The 18,891-nt window shown below is 45.6% G+C and overlaps 1 protein-coding gene and 1 non-coding gene across 2 annotated transcripts in view; one reads left to right on the forward strand and one right to left on the reverse strand.

Annotated features, from left to right (window-relative positions):
* MBOAT2 (membrane bound glycerophospholipid O-acyltransferase 2) overlaps positions 1-18,891 on the forward strand; it is a 174,395-nt gene that overhangs the window by 115,484 nt on the left and 40,020 nt on the right. The gene's annotated exons all lie outside the window — the stretch shown is intronic.
* On the reverse strand, positions 12,181-12,340 carry LOC142455630 (U1 spliceosomal RNA). Its single transcript, XR_012785807.1, has one exon. It is a non-coding gene; the product is annotated as a U1 spliceosomal RNA (small nuclear RNA).

Here is an 18,891-nt window from a genome sequence, read left to right on the forward strand (position 1 = left end):
CCCTTGTCCTTGGGTTAGTCAGCTCTACCTCCTTACCCCCGCCCCCACTCCCATGACCCCCTAGAACCATCAGTCCTATTGTTTTCTCCCTCCAGACTGTTTATCCAGCCAATCTTATCTAGATAGATCTGCAGAGATAATAATATGCACCAAAAAAAGGCTAGCAAAACAAAGTGAGAAAAGAGAACACAACGATGACAAAAAAAGAAAACCAATAACCCAGAGAAGAATAAGTTAATGAAAAAAATTTTTTTTAATTTTTAAGGAAAGAAAAACCTGTAAGTAGATCAAGGTCTGATTTTTTTTACCTCTAGGCATGCCCTCCAGTCAAGTCAAAAGGGTGCCATGCTCTGGCCCCAGTCTATCCTTTGTACTCCCTCGGGAGCTCCCTGCTCTGCTCTCCCTGTGGCTCTGCCCTATGCCTTTAGTGTTTTGCCTCATTGTCACAGGGTCTGTCCGGGCCATTCCCGACACTGAGTCTCTAGTGTTGTCCCCCTTAGGGCCATGGGCCAGTGAGGGACACCGTGTCTCATAGTGGGATCAGCCATATGGTCTACTCTGTCTGGCACAGTTTTTAATAATGCTCATTCACCAAGGCAAAAAAGTATGTCTACACGCCGAAGACAGGTCACAGAGAGCAAAGCAAGTATGGAAATGGCACACGTGGTTTTCTTGAGTTGCCAAGTGTTGGGCCCGTTAGTCTGCTTGTTACAACTTTCACATTAAAGTGTCCCCAACATTCTCTTCTGAAAGGTTTTCAAACTTAGAGAAAAGTTAAAAGCCGTATATATTGAATACCCACCAGGAACTTTCAAAACCCTGTCATCGGAGCCTTGTTTGTTACATTTGCTTAATTATCCGGAGCCTTTGAGGCATTTGGGGTTTAGCCCGGGGCTGCTAATCACAAGATCAGCCACTCACACCACTAGCCGTTCTGTCCAAGGTTGAAGGGTGAGTCTTTCCGCTCCCTGGGTTCCTCCCCAGGGGCAGTACTGCCCTGAGTCACGATGGGCTCCCTGGTGGAGTGTTTGTTGTTTGCTTTGTTTTATTGAGTATTGGCCTGCAGCACACCCATCCAATCTGTTTTTAGTGCACTTCAAACTGAGTTGGAGATGCAGGTGTTTCACCCTAATATGCTAGCAGCAGGAGCCCTGGGAGTGCAGGGGTTGAGCACTTGACTGCCGACCCGCCAGGGCAGAAACCCACCAGCCCCTCTGCAGACCAGTGTGGCAGTGTGCAGGGGCCCCTGTGGGACACTCCTGTGTCTGTAGCATCTCCAAGAGGCTGGTTGTCGTCATTGTTGTTAAAACACTTCAGCATGCACACCATCAGCTGAGTGTAACACTTGTGTACTTTTTAAAAAGATTAAAACATGAAGGGAAATGCACAGATCATGGACATAGATACGTTATTATTTTTTGGTTCGCATTGTTGCAAAGACGATCACAGATAGTCACAGATGTAGCTCGCACAGCCCTCGTTCTGTAATTGTGGTGGACTTCTGGTGAGTGAGTGGAGAGGAGAGGGGAAGCAAGCAAATATCCTTTGCACAGTCAGCTGTTGACACAGCAAGTCCCCAGAGGAAGAAGCAGGACACTGAAAGCACCACTGAATGGCGGTGGGATTCTGGGAACAGAGCTCCCTCACCTTACCCACCTACCCCACTCGCTGCCCAGCTGCTGTGGGGACAGAGCTAAGGGAGGACAATGCAGGACGGAGAAGTGGGCGGGCAAGTAAAAGTGGGGCTGTGGGAACAGAACATGAGCCTTCACAATGGTGCATTGTTTGGGGGTTGCTCATTAAACAAAAATGAAAGGCCAGAAGGGCTTCATTTGCAGCACACAGCCCTGACTTGAAAGTTCCCATGGAATTAGAACAGAACGCTAGGAGATTGCCAGCTCTAGCGCCTTTGTCCTCCCAGTGTTCCCCTCTGATTGTTGGAATCATCGCTTCCCATCCCAACTCTCACCAACCCACTGTTCTACCAGAACCAAGCACTGCCGGGTCCTCACAGTTGTTCCAATGCTGGAGCCCCACGATGCAGCCCCTGGGTCAGTCCATCGTGTCCAGGGCCTTCCGCTTGCCCGTTGCCCCTCCACTTTTCCAAGTACGATGTCCTTCTCCAGGGACTGGTCCCTCCTGACAGCATGTCCAAAGTGTGTAACACAAAGGCTCACCATCCCTGCCTCTAAGGAGCACTCTGACTGCTTCGTCCGAGACCGATGTTTGTCTCTGGCACTCATGGCACTCTCAGTCTTCTCCGCCAGCACCGCACGTCAGACATCTATTCGTCTCTGGTCCTCCTTATTCCACGTCCAACTCCCACATAGATAGGCGGCGATTGAAAACACCAGTCCTTGGTCAGGTGCACGTTAGTCCTAAAAGTAGCCTCTGATTTTCAGCACATGAGTTAGAATTGACTAGATGACCATGACTTTGGTTTGAAATCTGACTTTGGTTTGATTTGAATAATGTTCGAGAACTAAGCTCCTTAATTTTCTGTGGCCATATTTAATAGCTTATACTTGGAATGAGTCATCAACTCAATGGCAGCGAGTGGGGTTTTCTTGATCTCTTATGGAGCTCTCGGTGTGCACCCCGTCCTGAGAGGATACTATTCTGTAACCTCCTGCTGACATGTGGTATTTAGTGTAACTATAACGTGAGCTTTTGTTTAAAAAACATTCTTCCTCAAACATGCCGACACATAAACTCAAAAATCCAAACCCACTGTCATCGAGTCCATTCTGACTCCCAGCGACCCTAGAGGACAGGGCACAATTGTGCCTGTGGGTTCGAGACTTAAGTCTTCAACGGGAGCGGAAAGCCCTGTCTTTCTCCAGAGGAGCAGCTGGTGGTTTTGAACTGCGGACCTTGCAGTTGGCAGCCCAACATATAACTGCTGTGCCCCCCGGGTACCTTGACTCACATGGAATTCTTGCTACTTTGCTCTAGAGCTTTGATGAGTCGATGATATTGCTCATGCTTTTCCTTATCACCAGACTTTTATTTCTCTCCTTTTTCTCTTGTCCATTTGAGAACGTATTTTCCATTCTTTAAAGCTAATCTCTAATATTTTTTCCCCTGAAACACTGAAGCAAACCATTCAGGACTGATTTTCACCTTCTGAATTCTCTGGAACCCTTAGTAATTATCTTGCAACTCAGCAGTCTTTGATTTTGACTCGTTACTGTAGCAGTTCTGCTTGGGCACATTATAAATTTCTGCTTGAACACAGGATAGCAAGCAGGGGGAGTAAGTACAGTCTCACATTGCTGGGTTTTACCATGTCTCCAGAACAGAAGGCCCTTTGTGACAAGAGATACAAAAGATACAAAACTCAGTTGTGTCACTTAACCTGCAAACAAGAGTATGCTTCCAACAAATTAAGATTAAAATCCGAACAGAATCAGCTTCTCCAAAGCCATTTATAGCAGCATATGCTTTAGTGAAGTTGAAGATAACCTCAATAGAACTGGATAAACAGACTCCTAGAAAGGGACCAGACCCCATCCCAGAGCGCCCAGCCTTGAGGGCAACACACTGGCATAGAGCTGCGAACTCACAGAGGAGGATGGGGCTGGGCCAGGCCGAGCAATGTTGACCCCTCCCCAGAAGAAGGCAATACAGAGGACAGCACTGAAGATAGAGCCCGGGGAGAGTTGCGGGTCTGTCCCGAGCACATGGGGGTGAACTAAGACGGAAAGAGAGCGGACCTCATCATAGTCCACCAAGCCGAGGGATGACATCCCTGCTCGGAGCAGCCAATGCACAGAGAGGACTGTAGTGCCAGCCCCCCAGGAGACACAGCGTTCCCTCCCTGACCCATAGCGCTATTGGGGTCTGCCCGCACACACAGCGGGGTGAAACGTGAAAGGAGTGCAACAGGCAGCCAGGGGAGCAAAGTAATCAAGTCCCCATGGAATTCTGAAAATAGCCTTGTGACTCGGTGGGGGACAGGGCCTGGCACCTCATCAGGCCTAATTGGAAAATACTCATAAGGGTCAGCAGACAGGCCTGGAGCTATCTATCGGTTTTATTTTGTTTTGGTTTCTCCTTTCGACCTATATCTGCCTATATAAGATAGGCAGGGCCAAATAATAATCCCGAGGAGAAAACAACGGGCCCTGGGGGGCATGGGAGAGAAGTCGACATGGAGGGGGAGCTGGGAGCCAACAATCTCAGCTAAAATTGATGGCGAGGAGGGGGTATAATGCTTGGTGGGGTTTGATCAAGTGCAATGTATCCCAGAGCCTAATGGAGGGTGAGCATGATAGTGGGACAGGAGGAAGGTGAACGGAAATAGAGGAAAGAAGTAGGAGGCAAAAGCTATTTGTAGAGGTATAACTATAGGCATGTATATATGTAAATATATTAGTTCATAATGAAAGGGATAGACACCAGTGTACATGTATTTATTAAGATAGTAGACAGACTTTGAGCCTCCACACAAGACCTCCCTCAATGCAAGAACATTTTGTTCTAATTACCTGGCACCCTTTGATACCTTCCTGACACAATCACTGAAGACAAAATGGGTGCATAAATGTGGTGAAGAAAATGGATGGTGCCCGGCTATCAAAAGATACAGCATCTGGGGTCTTACAGGCTTGAAGTTAAACAAGCGGTCATCCAGCAGGGAAGCAAATAAGCCCACATGGAAGGAGCACACCAACCTGTGTGATCATGAAGTGTCGATGGGATCAGGTATCAGTTATCAAATATCCTATAAAACAATTATATCGATGCAAAAGATGGGGATAGGAGTGGAAACCCAAAGCTCATCAGTAGACAATTGGACTTCCCCCCCACAGAAGGGCTACAAGGAAAGGACGATTAAAACAGGGTGCAGTATCACACTAACAAAGCAAATATAATTCCTCTAGTTCCTGAAGGCTTCCTCCCCCCCACCCCACCCCCAGTTCTACATTACAAATCTGGCTAGACTGGAGTACACAATATTGGTACAAATTAGAGCTCTCGACACATGGAATTCAGGAAAGATAACACCCTCAGGGACAGTAGTGGGAGTAGCGATATCAGGATGGAAAGGGGAGAAAGAGGGAACCCATCACAAGGTTGGATATATAGCCTATCCCCCAGAGGGATCAATAACAGAAATGTGGGTGAAGGGAGACAATGGACAGTGTAAAACAGGAAGGAATAATAATAATGATATATAACTGATCAAGGATTCACGAGGATGCGGTGAGGGAAGGGAGGGGAAAAAGGAGCTGATATCGAGGGTTTAAGGAGAAAGAAATGGATTTGGAAAATGTTGATGGCAAGTGTGTGTAATACAATGAATGATGGATTATTAAAAGGTGTGTACGAGCCCCCCAATAAAATGATTCATAAATTTTTTAAAAAACTCATACACAATTTAATGTTAATGATGAGATGGGGAAATATGTAAAGAATGTCAATACTGTAAATAACGCTGATGATAATTAGCTTATATTATCAAATATAAGATGTCACTATGGAGCCTTAGAAGTTGTTTCATTCTTAAAAATTGTTTATGGTGGAGTTAAGTATACAACTTTGAGATAAAAGTATTAAATATTGATTTAGAACAGGTTATTTTAATCTAAATTTTAACTTTAATTTTAAAAGTTTAATTTAAAATTAAAATTTAATTTGATTTAAATTTAATTTAGAAAGTTAAAAATGTAACTCACAGAAAAAATTTTTGTGATTGTCTTCACAAATAAACTAGTCTGTGGAAACAAACATCATGTTTCTACTCAGCAGTGAATTCAACAAACCACTGTCTTGGAAGATAAGTACCTGGTGGCCTCTCAGTCTAAGTAGAGACCCTATTGGTGTGACCTGTGTCATCTCAAGCTACCTGCAGTGGTAAAATAGCATCACTTATCTCAGTCCTGGGATTCATCTGCAATTAAGGTCGCAGCTTTTAAAGAGCTTCTGTTGGAAGACTTCAGATACATGTATTAGATGTGCTAGAGCTCTGTTAGACTGGGTTAAAAATCAGAAGCTTCACAGGTGAGAGATGGAAGGCCACCTTCAGAGGAAGCTGTGTGGAGGGCAGCGCCTTCACAGGGTGAGCCCTCGTTGAAGAAAGGCGTGGGGCATTGCCGCCCCTCTCATGGTCTCTCTGAGGAAGAACCCCACCACAGAAGGGTTAGCTAGCACTCCTTCTGTCCGCCCCTTCAGTCTGATTGTCAGTCTGCTCTAGGGACTCTTGCTACTAAGCACAGGAGTAGTCGTTTTTAAATGATACCGTTAAACGCAAACTAGAATGCAGACTCAAGATATGTAGCACGCTGTGTACACTCTGCCAGTGTTTTGTTTGTGTTTCACAGTTTGATTGGCATATGGTTCACATATCATACTGTTCCGGTAGTTCATTCGCACCAACAAGTGTTATACACAAGCAACTACACAGTCGGATTAGAACATTTGCTTCACTCTTATCCTCACCGTTATCAGCTCCCCGTTTCCCCCAACCTCCCCTGCCATGCCGCCAGGAACCATTAACCCAGTTACTGTTGTACATTGACCTGTCTTGGGTCTCACATACAGAAAACCATTAAAACAACAACAAAGTAAAACAGATAAAAACTTCAATTGAAAAGAAAGCAGAAAATATTAAAAAGTAGAACAGATTTCAGATGGATCAAAGGGGATATCAAATGATAAGGTGTTAAATTTTAACCTTAACGACATTTGCAATCATCCACTTTCCCAGGCATTCTGCATCCCTGGTCTGCTATGCCCATTATTGTAACCTATGTGATGCCGTCCGTGCATTAGCGTAAGATATGCACTAGCCAGAAGACTGGCAGCTCAGACCCAGCCGGCGGTGCCTGAGACAGCGGGTGTTGCAGTCTGCTCCAAGTGCCACAGTGCACCTCTTCAGCTCCACACCAGGGCCTTCTGTGAGTCAGAGTCAACTGGTATCAACCAAGAGAGACAGCCTTCTTAATCGAAGAGTATTTTATAACTGTAAAGTAAATTTTGCTTCAGCAATGAAAGTTTACAACCATTCGATACTGTATCTGACCAAAAAAGCAAAACCAGTCTCACTGCCCTCAAGTCGATGCTGACGCCCAGTGACTCACAGGACAGGGTGGAGCTGCCCCTGTGGGTCTCTGAGACTAACTCTTTACACGAGTAGAAAGCCCAGTCTTTCTCCTGCAAGTAACAAGATGAGCACTGAAGTCCCACTGGAGAAAGACCAGGCTGTCCGCTCTTGTAGAGTGAGAGTCTGAGAAACCAAGGGGAGCAGCTCTACGCAGTCTTCAGGGTCCCTAATACTCGGATTGACTTGGTGACAGTGATTTTAGAAGTGTGGGGGATTTGGAGCCAGTGAGGCCTCGTTGTCCTCACATCAAATGTCAAAGCACGTGTTTCATCACCCTTGTTTCCCCTTGGCAACTTTATAAAGTATGTACATTTACTAAAGTAAATTTAGCATAAACTTGTCCATACTGCCTTATTTATTAAGGGAAATCTGGTGCCCTCTGCATAGCCTTTAACAGTGCAGGGAATAGTGAGTGCCTTGTTCGTGTGGAACTTAGAAGCTCCCTGCCACAGAGTCCGTTCTGACCCACAGTGACCCTGTAGGGCAGGGTAGGACTGCCTCTGAGGCGTCTCCACGACTGCAGCTCTTAAGGGAGTAGAAAGCCCTGCGGTTCTCCCATGAGAGGCTGGTGGCTGGTTTCCCCGCCCCACTCATGACCCAGTGCACCAACCACATTCTATGACGTAGCAATAGTTGGGATCCAGATCATTTTTTAAATGAAACAAATAAAATCGTTTTGTTGCGTACATTTTAAAAGACTGTCTAGAAGCCCTGATGACCCTCCAGGCTCCGCCCCCTGAGATGCCAGCCTGGGGGCCCGCCTAAGAGGCAGGCCCACTCTGCAACACACAGCAGCAAAGGGTAGGCCAGCCAGATGCTCTCCGCATGCTTGCCTCTAGTTTAAAGAACGAGGAGGACTTTCCATGGGAATTTGAAAGGTCTTGAAAGGTCTCTTTTGTAAGAGCTACAAGTCTTAGGAGTACGAAGTTCTAGCCCCATTATTTCAAAGATCCTTTGTGGCTCATGCTCTTGTGCATCTATAAATAGACCTACTCCTCACTCATTATCATGGGGATGTTCCAAGACCAGGTAGTTATGTGGAAAATGGTAGATGCCCGTATTACTATACAACTGCCAAATTTCTTCATTATAGAATTCAAATTAAGTCCATGTGGAAGAAGCACCACAGCTGTGTGATCCAAGGCGTGTGAATAATAAACCCCAAATCTGAAGATGGGAATAGTAGCAGAGCTTAAATTGTGAACACCTGGTTTGCAGTAGGCTATGGGGAGCCCTGGCGGTGTAGTGAGTCCACAGGGTTGGCAGTTCGAAACCAACAGCAGATCCTTGGGAGAAAGACGGCTTTCTACTCCCATAAACAGAGCCTCAGAAACACATGGGGTTAAGGGCAGGCGGGGGTGGGGTGGGGTAGTGGCGTTGCTACACAGCAGCGTTGACTTTGTGGCAGTGAGTTTTGGAGCTAGATGACAGTGGATACCCAAAATTTATTTTGGGGGGCCACATGGCTTAAGTGTCTAGTGAATCCCCTCTGACCAAAGTCACAGGATCTGAATAACTTTCCTTTCAGAGAGAGAGCATTTCAGAGAGTCATTGACGGCAGATGTCATTGGGTTAAAATGAATTATTATCCTATCATTTGTTCTCTCTTTTTGATTCATTTTAGAGTTGCTTCCGTTTTTATTTTCTGTTTTCTCTTTGAGGCTTTTCTATGTTTTGCCTAGTCATTATTGATTTTGTTTGTTTGGTTTTGTATGGTCTTCTGCATATGAAATCCAGGGTAGTAGATTAATGGCTTCATAAATTCCCCAGGGACATGGCAGGGGAGGATGGGGCGAGCAACGAGCAGGGGAAGAAAATGTTCTGAAATTGATTATGGAGGTGATGTAACATATCTTCTTGACATGACTGGAAAATTATATGATATGGGACATCTATTCCAATAAAACTATTTTTAAAACCTTGTCATTTTATAATTGCCAGACCATGGAGAATCAGTGCTTAGCCAAGTTGGAACATGACTTGAATCGTCATCATCCTTATACCTTGGCATTTTTTTACTGCCATTCATCCTGTTATTAATGCACCAAAAGGCCAGATTAGCACTTTTTAGCTATTAATTGTTTCATTTCACAAGATGTTCACAGTTGCTGTATTTAGATGATGGGATTACAGATAACATTGCACTATTTTCTTGGCTTTGTGTTTTCAAAATCAAGCACATTTCATAACAGGAAGTACTTTCCAAATGATTTCAAAATGAAATTTCTACTGTATCCTCAAAAACAATTTGTAAACAGTTTTACTTCACATTATCCACATTTCATACAATTCCGTCGCTCATTCATCTCAAGAAGAGTTTTACAATCATCACCACAATCAATTTCAGAACATTCTCTTCTTCCTTGTACTCATTGTTATTAGCTCCCCATCTCTCCCCAGCCTCCCCTGGCAGACCCCGAAGAAACCATTAATTCAGTTGTTTCTATAGATTCATTTATCCTGGATCTCATATACAGAAACACAACACTCACAACAACAACAACAAATACAATCTTATATTCCTGCCGACCCGTTTGCAATTGTTTCAGTTCAAAGAAGAAGGAACAAGTGAAGGGAAGTACATATGGATTAAACCTCAGTTGAATTCCCTCTGATCATAGATCAGGAATGTAAAAAAGCCTTGAATTGTGAACAGAATACATTAGAAAGTGGATTATTGCAGGTTTAGTCAGATAAAAGTTAGACAAAGTCTTACTTCCAAACTTTGGGTATGTTGCTGGGAGAGGCCAGTTCCTGGAGAAGGATGTTACGTTTGTAGAGGGGCAGCAAAGGAGAGGAAGGCCCTGAGATGGGTTGACACCATGGCCGCACCCATGGGTGCAGGCCTAGAAACCATGGTGAGGGCGGCGTCTCTTTCTGCTGTGCTTGGGGTCACCATGGGCCGGAACAGACTCAATGTCACCTAACAACAACAACCAAACCAGAAAACCAAGCTCACTGCCCCAGAGTCCGTGCTGACTGATAGTGACCCTGGTGAGCTTCTGAATCTGTAACTGGTTATGGGAGTAGAAAGTCCAGTCTTTCTCCAGAGGAGCTGCTGCTGGTTTCAAAGTGCAAACCCTGAGGATCGCAGCCCAGCCTGTCACCACTACACCACCACCAGGGTTCCAACAACAAAATGTAACACCTTTTGATCGCCCTTTTGGCCCATTGTTTTTATATATTTTCCAGGGTGACCCATTTTAAATTGGTTCTAGTGTTTGATATTTTCTACTTAATTGGTGACTGTGAACCATAAGTAATTGTAGTTATGTATTCTGTAGGCAGCGAGTAAATTGTGTGGGGCCACATCTGACCTCTCGGCTACACAGGAGGTGGACAGTCCGACTGCCTTCCAGCTCAAGGCCCTTTGCCACAGGCAGAGGTCACATGTCTCCCCCTCCCTATTCCGAGTCCAGGCATTCCTCCTCCTCCTCTGCGGGGCTTACAGATTTGTTGCTAGGGACACACAAAAATCACAGATAGCACTCACAGTTATGGGGTTATTAGGGGAAGTTAACAAGTTACCACAAGCCAGGATCAGAAAATATTAAGGTTATAATCAGTAGTGCTCAGCCAGCAGCCAAGTCTCTCTCTCTGGTCCTCAGCCATGTGGGCCCTGTGGCTGCTAACTCGCAGGGGCTCTGCCTCACAGCCCTGCAGCCTTGACTTGCTTCCTCCATGGCCTCAGCTTGGCATGGGCTCAGCTACCTCTGCCACGTGCTCCAAGGTAGCTCTTCTTCCGTGATGGCCCAGGAATGTGTCTGATTTTTTTATGAGTGTAGTAAATGTAGAACATCCGATAGTAAGTAAGCTTGTTGCTACGTGAGGACTAGGCACAACCACAGGGGTTTGGCAAGCAAGTTTTGCTGTGAAACCCAAGACTGTATGGGCTACATTTGTGATTCCTTTGTAACTACACAGTGAGAAATTTAAAGAGCAACCCAACCCAGTGTCGCCCAATCAATTCTGACTCAGCGACCATCTAGGGCAGAACAGAAGCAGGGTTTCTGAAGTGGTCAATGTGTAAGGAATCAGATTGCCCTTATCTTCCTCCTGTGGAGTGACTGGTGGGTTTGAACCACCCACCCAGTACTTCGCAGCTCAGCACTCTGCCCACTGTGCCAGCAGGGATGATAATAAAGACATTGATAATAATAACCAAGCCAGACTCCCTGCCACCGATGAGTGCTGACCCCAGGGCCCCCGTGATTCCCGAGAATGCAGCTGTTAGGTGAGTAGAAGGCCCCGGCTGTCTCCCAAGGAGGAGCTGTAGGTTTCTGCTAGATGGAGCCCATCTGCGTTTTCTGCGTGTAAACCTTTTCCTGACTTGCTTTTCACAATAACCCCGCTAACTGCTGTTCCTTACCCTTATCACTGTAATTGACGTCATCACTGTGACCCCCACTTTTCAGATGAGGAAACTGGAGCACAGGGCGGCAAACCGTTGGTTCCAAGTCACACAGTCCTCCACTGTCGAGCTGGAACTCAGTTCCCTGCAGTCGTAACCCCTGCTAAAATAACCACTTGGAGTTCTGGAAGTTACACAGATCAGGACTGTTAGAACACGTAGCACAACTTTTAGCAGTTGAATATGAGGAGGCTTAGGGAGTGTACAGGAAAACGCCGTTGCCATCTGGGATCAATTTAGAGGACCCGGATCAGGCACCAGCCCTCATACTCTCATCAGGGCTGGTGCCTGATCCGGCAGGCAGGGTCAGAGAGCTGCTGCACAGCCTGTTTGATGAGGTGCTCGTGGGCCTTGACGTCCGTGGTGCCCACAGATGTGCTGTCAGCTTCCATCTGCTTCATGCCCGGCTCAGTGGTCAGCGGAGCGTGATGATTGCGTAGTGGTCACTCTTGTTTCTACCGGGCACTCTCCCAAGGAATTTCGGGCTGCCGCTGGAAGGTGAGTGGCTTGTGGATCTTCTTTTCATCCTGGTCTTCTTGGCCTTTCGTACTTTGGCTTTGATTTTGGCTTCAACTTTGAAAGGAGCAGGACTTCCGTCCTTGCCTTCAGCGCCCTCTTTGTAAAAACACCCATTATCCTCCCCCCCCCCCTGCCTTTTTAACATGGGAGAGCGCAAATGCAGTCCCCCACTACCATCAATTATGCAGTCTAGTTTCCCACATTTGGGGAAATCACAGGGGTCAGTACATCCAGAGTGTAATGGGTAAGCCTCGCCCTGGGAAAACCACCGTTGTGATTAACACCCATTATTCTTTAATTACGTTTTTTCCCCACAAACTTTTTGAAGTCTCCTTGTAAATGCTGACTGCTATCTAGAGGTGCTATGACATGATGCAGAATGGCCTCACTGACAGTGGTTTTAGGGTTATTTGGGTATTTTTAATATTATTTCATCATTTTCCGCTTGGTTGTTGGCATTTGTTTTGGGCTTGTTTCTATTTATAGGATGCTAGAGTGAAATCTCTGTCTTTCTTATCATTTTCTCAGGATAAACTTACAGGAGTGTACCCTATCTGGCTCATCTCCTCCTTGTGACCTTTCTGTGAGGGGATGTCCAGTTGCCTACAGATGGGCTTTGGGTCTCCATTCCACATGCCCCCCGCCACCCCCCCGCAATTCACATTGGGTATGATATTGTTGTGGGTATTAGATGCCTGATACCTGATCTCATTGACTGACACGTCATGATCACACAGGCTGGTGTATTTCTTCCATGTTGGCTTTGTTGCTTCTTAGGTAGATGGCCACTTGTTTCTCTTCAAGTCCTTAAGGCCTCAGGTACTATATCTTTTGATAGCTGGGCACCATCAGCTTTCTTCACCATGTTTGCTTATGCACCCATTTTGTCTTCAGCGATCATGTCAGGAAGGTGAGCATCACAGAATGCCGGATTATTAGAACAAAGTGTTCTTGTGTTAAGGGAGTACTTGAGTCTAGGCCCAATGTACATCTGCAACCTCAATTCTTAACGTATATAGGTGTGTATGTATGTATGTATATATATAGATAGATAGTAGATAGATAGAGAGATCTCTTGTCCTCATTATATATAAATATATTTACATATGTACATGCCTGTATTTAGACCTCTATAAATGTCCTTTGCTTCCTGGTTCTTTCCTTTATTTCCTTTCACTTTCTTCTTGTCCCACCATCATGTGTGGCCTTCATTCAGGTTTAGTAATTCCTCGCTGCTACAGTGCCCATTATTAAGACCCACCAGGCATCCTGCACCCTTCTTTTCATTGGTCCCCCCCTACATTTCCTTTCTCCCACCTCCCCTTCTCCCGTGTATCCCCCTGGAACCATAGGTCCCATTCTTTTGGTCTCTGAATTGTTTATCCTGCCTATCTTATCTAGATAGACATGCAGAGACATTAATAAGCACAAAAACTAGGCAAAGCCAAACAATAACAAAGGAAGGCAAAACCAACCAACCAATAACTACACCCTCCCCCCCAAAAAAATAACAATAAAAAGAAAGCGACTGAGAAAATGGAAAAGCCTATAAATAGTTCAGGCTCTGCTTTTTGGCCTTACGAGTGGTTTCCAGTTGAGTCTGATGGGGTGCCACACTCTGTCTCCAAAGTCTCTTTTCAGTATTCCCCGGGGACTTCATCGCTTTGCCCCAGCGTGATGGGGTCAGATCGGGCACAATTCTCCCACCGTGTCTCCAGTGTTGTCCTCTGTAGCGCCATGACGCCAAATATCTCTTTATCCATAAGAACTTCAGGAAGAAGATTGTATGTTTTTGCTATGTTTGCATCTGTTTTCCCCAATTTGTTGTTATTTAGTTGATTTCTTCTTTTTTTTTTAATTTCTTCATATTATGTTGCTGCTGCTGTTGACTGCTAACAAGCTGGCTCTCGTGGGCTACAGACCAGGGCTTCTCAGTAAGGTCTTCTTGCCCCTGATTCCGACAGCGACAGACGGGAGGCAAACTGCCCGGCCTTTCTGCAGTGGCACATCTGCATGGGTTTGTTTTGAACCACCGACCTTTCGGTTTGCAGCTCTTTTGGCCACCCAGGCTCCTCAGGTCCTATTGCAGACGTTCTGTGAGAGTGCAGAATCGTGTCACACAACTGTGCCCTGAAGCGTCTCAGAATTGCAGCTCGTGGCAGATGCTTTGGGCAGGTCTTGCTGCTCATTGAGGCTCCCACTGGCCACTTCGAGCTCTGCTTTGTCTCAGGGGTAAACAGTGCAGCCTTCCGTTCATAGCACAAACATCAACTACGTGCTGTACATTCATGACTCCATTTCTGTTCCTTACGAATAGAACCAAGAAAGCAAATGACTTGTGTTTCCACCAAAAAAAAAAAAAATGCTGACTGAGTGGGTTTTTGTTTTTAAAAACCTCCTGGTTTTGTCAGTGATCTTATCCTACTTTTGTGTCCGTAGAAAGTTGACATTTTATAAGTATGACTTAACTAGAGATGCTGTTGTTATATTGTGCCCTCCAGGAACTATTGCTTGAAGAATTGTAATTTTTTTCCACTAAGAATGGTTTTTATTATTCTTATTTATAAATTAAAAGTAGAATGTGTCATTCAGAGGTGAATTTAGAAGTCTAGCATAGTACATGTATAAGAATCATTTGTTGATGAATTAATAGTAACTAGTAATAGTACTGTTATCTATTAATAGTAACTGACATTTATGAATGTCAAATACCAGGCCATGCAAATGAGGCTACTGAATCCTCCTTGGAACCCCAGGAGCTCGGATCATTGCTGTGTTAAAGATGGGGACACAGACGCTGTGAGGCTAACTCATCTGCTCAAGATTGAACAGTCAGAAAATAGCGGATTCAAACTTCAGAATTAATTCAAGATTGTTTGATTTAAAATCAGTACTTTATACCGTGCTGGGCAACCATGAATTAAGCGAGCTCTCCACTTTGCAGAACAAAATCATTATGAGATTTCATTTTCCGTGGTGTTGCTGAGATAGATTGGAACAAGATGGACAGTGGTTCGTTCCCTGTCGGTGTTCCATAGAAGGGGTGGGACACAGAGAGGGCAAAAGCACTAGTCCCACTGTAATATGAGCGCCCACATAAGGGGACACTAAGAAGTTAGTGTACTTACAGGTAGTCCCTGGTTACAGATAGCCCACAGCTAGAAACCAGCCACCACAATGTTCATACTCAACTCACTGGCCTTGCTTTGCAAGGTGCATCAAGCATTGTTATTATAGATCTTCTGATGGGTGTCTTATTATGCAAAAGATGTTCTAGTGTGTCTGTTTTCTAGGCATAGAAAAATTAACTAAAACACTTTGAGTCACTGAAACCATACCGAGTTTGTAATCCAGGTACTGCTGTTAGATATCGTTCTGTATTGATATATAATCATAAAACCAAAATCAAACCCTTCCTGTCGAGTAGATTCTGACTCATCAGGAAGGACCCTGTTGAGCAGAGGAAAAGTGCCCCCCAGGGTGTGCAGCCCACCCCTTCTTTCACATACAGAACAGCTGGTCGGTTTGAACCGCCAACCTTTGGATAGCAGTGCACACCTGAGCATTCTGCAACCCTAATTTTTGACAGGCTGGTGGATCAGAAAGTACTGCTGGTAGGCTCCCTGTTCATTCATGTGTAGGTGTATTCCAAACACCACGTGTTCAATCAGGTCTCAGTTATCCGTCGTGACTGCACACAGTTTCGCTAGTATCTTAGTAGTAATACCCTTGTCTTAGTCTTGTTATGGTGCCTTAAAAAAATCCAATTTAAACAGTGATGTCCAGAGAGAACGTGCTGAGCCAGTTCCATTAAAGCAGAGGCCAGCTCAGGAGGTTGTGGCCACTGCTTCTTGACCTTTCAAAGGACTACTCTTGCTAGTGCTTCTCGAATGGCACAGGGAGGGCATAGGAACATGTTAGGGAGGAGTTTTAGAAAAATTGGACAAGTAAGAAAAAGGCCTAAAAATTTGCCGAGGATCCCCCCCGCCCCCCTCTCCCAGCATCATGACAATGTAACCACCTCACACCAAGAGCTGTCCTACGAGAATTTGTTGGGAAAACTTACCTTGTTCATTATCAAGCCCAATCTTGCTCCTTTAGGCATGTGAACGGACACAATTCAAGTTCCTCTAAATGCCAGAAATGCCGTTTGATGTGGTGTCAATCAAAGAGTACAGAATTCTTGGGGAAAGGGTCAGAGAGATGGAAAAACACCCACGGAAATATAAAGGCCTTGACGGTGGACTATGTCTAGAAGTAACAGCTTCACATTGTAAGCGTTGCGTTCAAGAAAGATTTCTCTTGTTTTGTAGCAGTACTTTAGACTTGCCCCCATACTGGTACATGTACCCATATATGGGTTTATAGCTCCCCTTTGTTACCCACGTGAAAGAAGACTTCCCAGACGAAGTAGCATCTAATGACCCCAGAGAAAAGGAACAGGGGTCTCATATAATCTTGCGTTTTGCAAGTCTTACGTGAACCTGGATTGCAAAGATGGTAAGCAAGGAGGCTGGGATGTCTCCTTCCCTGTAGGAAGCCCAGATAGGATTTCTGCCCGGATAGCTCTGGCCCAGCCACCGCCTGTGGAGAGTGGAAACGTGCTGATGCTGTGCTGCTGAGCAGACTGCAGACTCAGCCTCACAAGGACCCGCCGCGGTCTTCATGGGTCAGGGGGACTAGATGGCTGAGTGCCATCATGGCCTGAAGCCTGGGGTTGCTTGTTCCCCCTCTCCTGATTCTCTTCCTAGGGCTCAACTGCTTCTCTATTGTCATGCAGTTATAGGTAGATGACGGTCGAGCTGATTGGGTCGTGGTCAGGCTCTTTGACATATTCTTTCTCATGTGCTAGTATAAAACACCTTTATTTTGTAAGGTGGACATAGGTGTGCATTTACCACCTTTAGCTGCATGTATCTTGTAACGATAGAGTTTTTTGTTCAGAGTCTCGATCTTACAGACATACTCCCATAGTGGATGGAGATTTTTGCCCTGGAGGCGCTGTGTCATCTACTGAGCCCCAGGAGGGAGTAAATCACTGTCCGATTTCTTCCATTTCCCCCTGGGGACCCTCAGAAAATGGAATCTTATCATGGAGTTTTGGACCACGTGTTGGAGAAGTCACGTAGTTCAGGGTTGCCTGGCACCAACTTTTCAGGCCTCTCTCTGACTCCTGATGCACACCTATGTCCACAAACCTTTACAAGAACAAACAACCTTGCCCAGGGCTCCGTGCACGTGGTCCCAAACACCCGTGGCCACTGAATCGGCTCCACCTCATAGCAACCCTATAGAACAGAGTAAACATTCTCGGCCTGGTTCCTGGGTGGAGATTTTCCAGAACTGGTCCTCGCATCTTTGTCCTACAGAGCAGCTTGTGGGTTCAGACCACTGACCTGTGGTTAGCAGTTCAATGCATAACCAACCCACAACTCCGAGTAACCTAGTACCCAAACAAAACCAGCCTACTGCCATCGAGTAGATGCCTTTGTAGTGCAGCTGCCCCTTTGTGTTTCCAACACTGTAACTGTGTTACAGGAGTAGAAAGCCCTGTCTTTCCTCCCCTTTCTAACTGTTGACCTTGCAGATTGCAGCCCCATGGGGTGACCACTCCTCCACCAGGGCACCTTAGTAACCTAGTAAGGCAGCTTTCCTTAAATCCAAGGCTTTGGGTGTGTGCTCTCTAATGAACTCCTTCCGGTTCGTCCTGACAGGAAGAGCACTCCTGGACGCTGAGGGCGGGGCCTTACACTGGCTGTAATCAAGTCTAACATTCAGCACAGTTGGTTTTGTTTTTTTTCCACAATAAGACCTGTTACGTGTCAACATTAAGTCTGAATTTTAAACAAATTCTTGAACTGGTGGCTCATAGCCATCAGCTCATTCCACTTGCACCTGTCTCATCACCAGTAGTTTTTCCAGAACTGCCACCTTCACCATGAAGCGCCATCAGTTTTCCCAATTCAAATTTGGGCTTTTTCAGCATCTTGACTTTTCAGACAAACATATCATGGAGAGGATAAGTAGACTGTGAAGCCTTTTCTGTGCCTTTCCCAGTGCTGTCTGGGATCCATTTATTGACCACTTCTTGCAATCATTTGTCTGCACCTCGCGGGTCATTTTCTTTCAGGTTTGGCGGACCTGCTGGTGCTGAGCATAAGCGGTCTTCCGAATCTCATTATTGCATTTTTTTAGTAAAACCAACACGGAACAGACGAAGTAGATGCCCGTTGGTAGTCTTGACACCAACATGAGCTTCAGTCGTGGTCTGCCATTTCTTGACCATGGAGCGCATCTTGTCCTGAGTAAGGTCCATGCCGTGGAAGTTGGTCAGGCAGTTTTTGCTCGGAACATCCTCAGTAATTAACTTAAGTTTTCTGAAGGCAACTTCATCGCTTTGTACATCAGCAAGGCTCACTTCAAAAACTCGACCCTTGAGGCCATCAGATGCAATTTTGGTTCCTTGAGTCCTGGTGACTCGTGTTTTCCCGATATTCCTTATACTGAACATAGCTGGTGCCTTCACATCCTACCAATCTTTCTTAGAAAACGGATCAACCCCGTGTCCACGCCATCCGGCCCACACCGTGATCTAGCACCTGCCCGCCGACTCCAACAGGACCCCAAAAAGCAGCATCCCTGACGATGACCACTTACCCTTTCTTCTTAGCTCCTTTTGGCCACCTTTTGAAGGCGCGTGTTCAGCACAGTTCTGTAGCACTCTCTGCAACACCAAGGAGTTCAGTAAATCCACTTGCCTGAGGGCTGGGAAAATGCCTTACGTGACTAACCCTGGTGTTTTTGGGGTCAGTGTAAATGCCTTCATTCCCTTTCAAGCACAATTACAAAGTTG

This window comes from Tenrec ecaudatus, chromosome 8 (genome assembly GCF_050624435.1).
Source record: "Tenrec ecaudatus isolate mTenEca1 chromosome 8, mTenEca1.hap1, whole genome shotgun sequence".
NCBI classification, from domain to species: domain Eukaryota; kingdom Metazoa; phylum Chordata; class Mammalia; order Afrosoricida; family Tenrecidae; genus Tenrec; species Tenrec ecaudatus.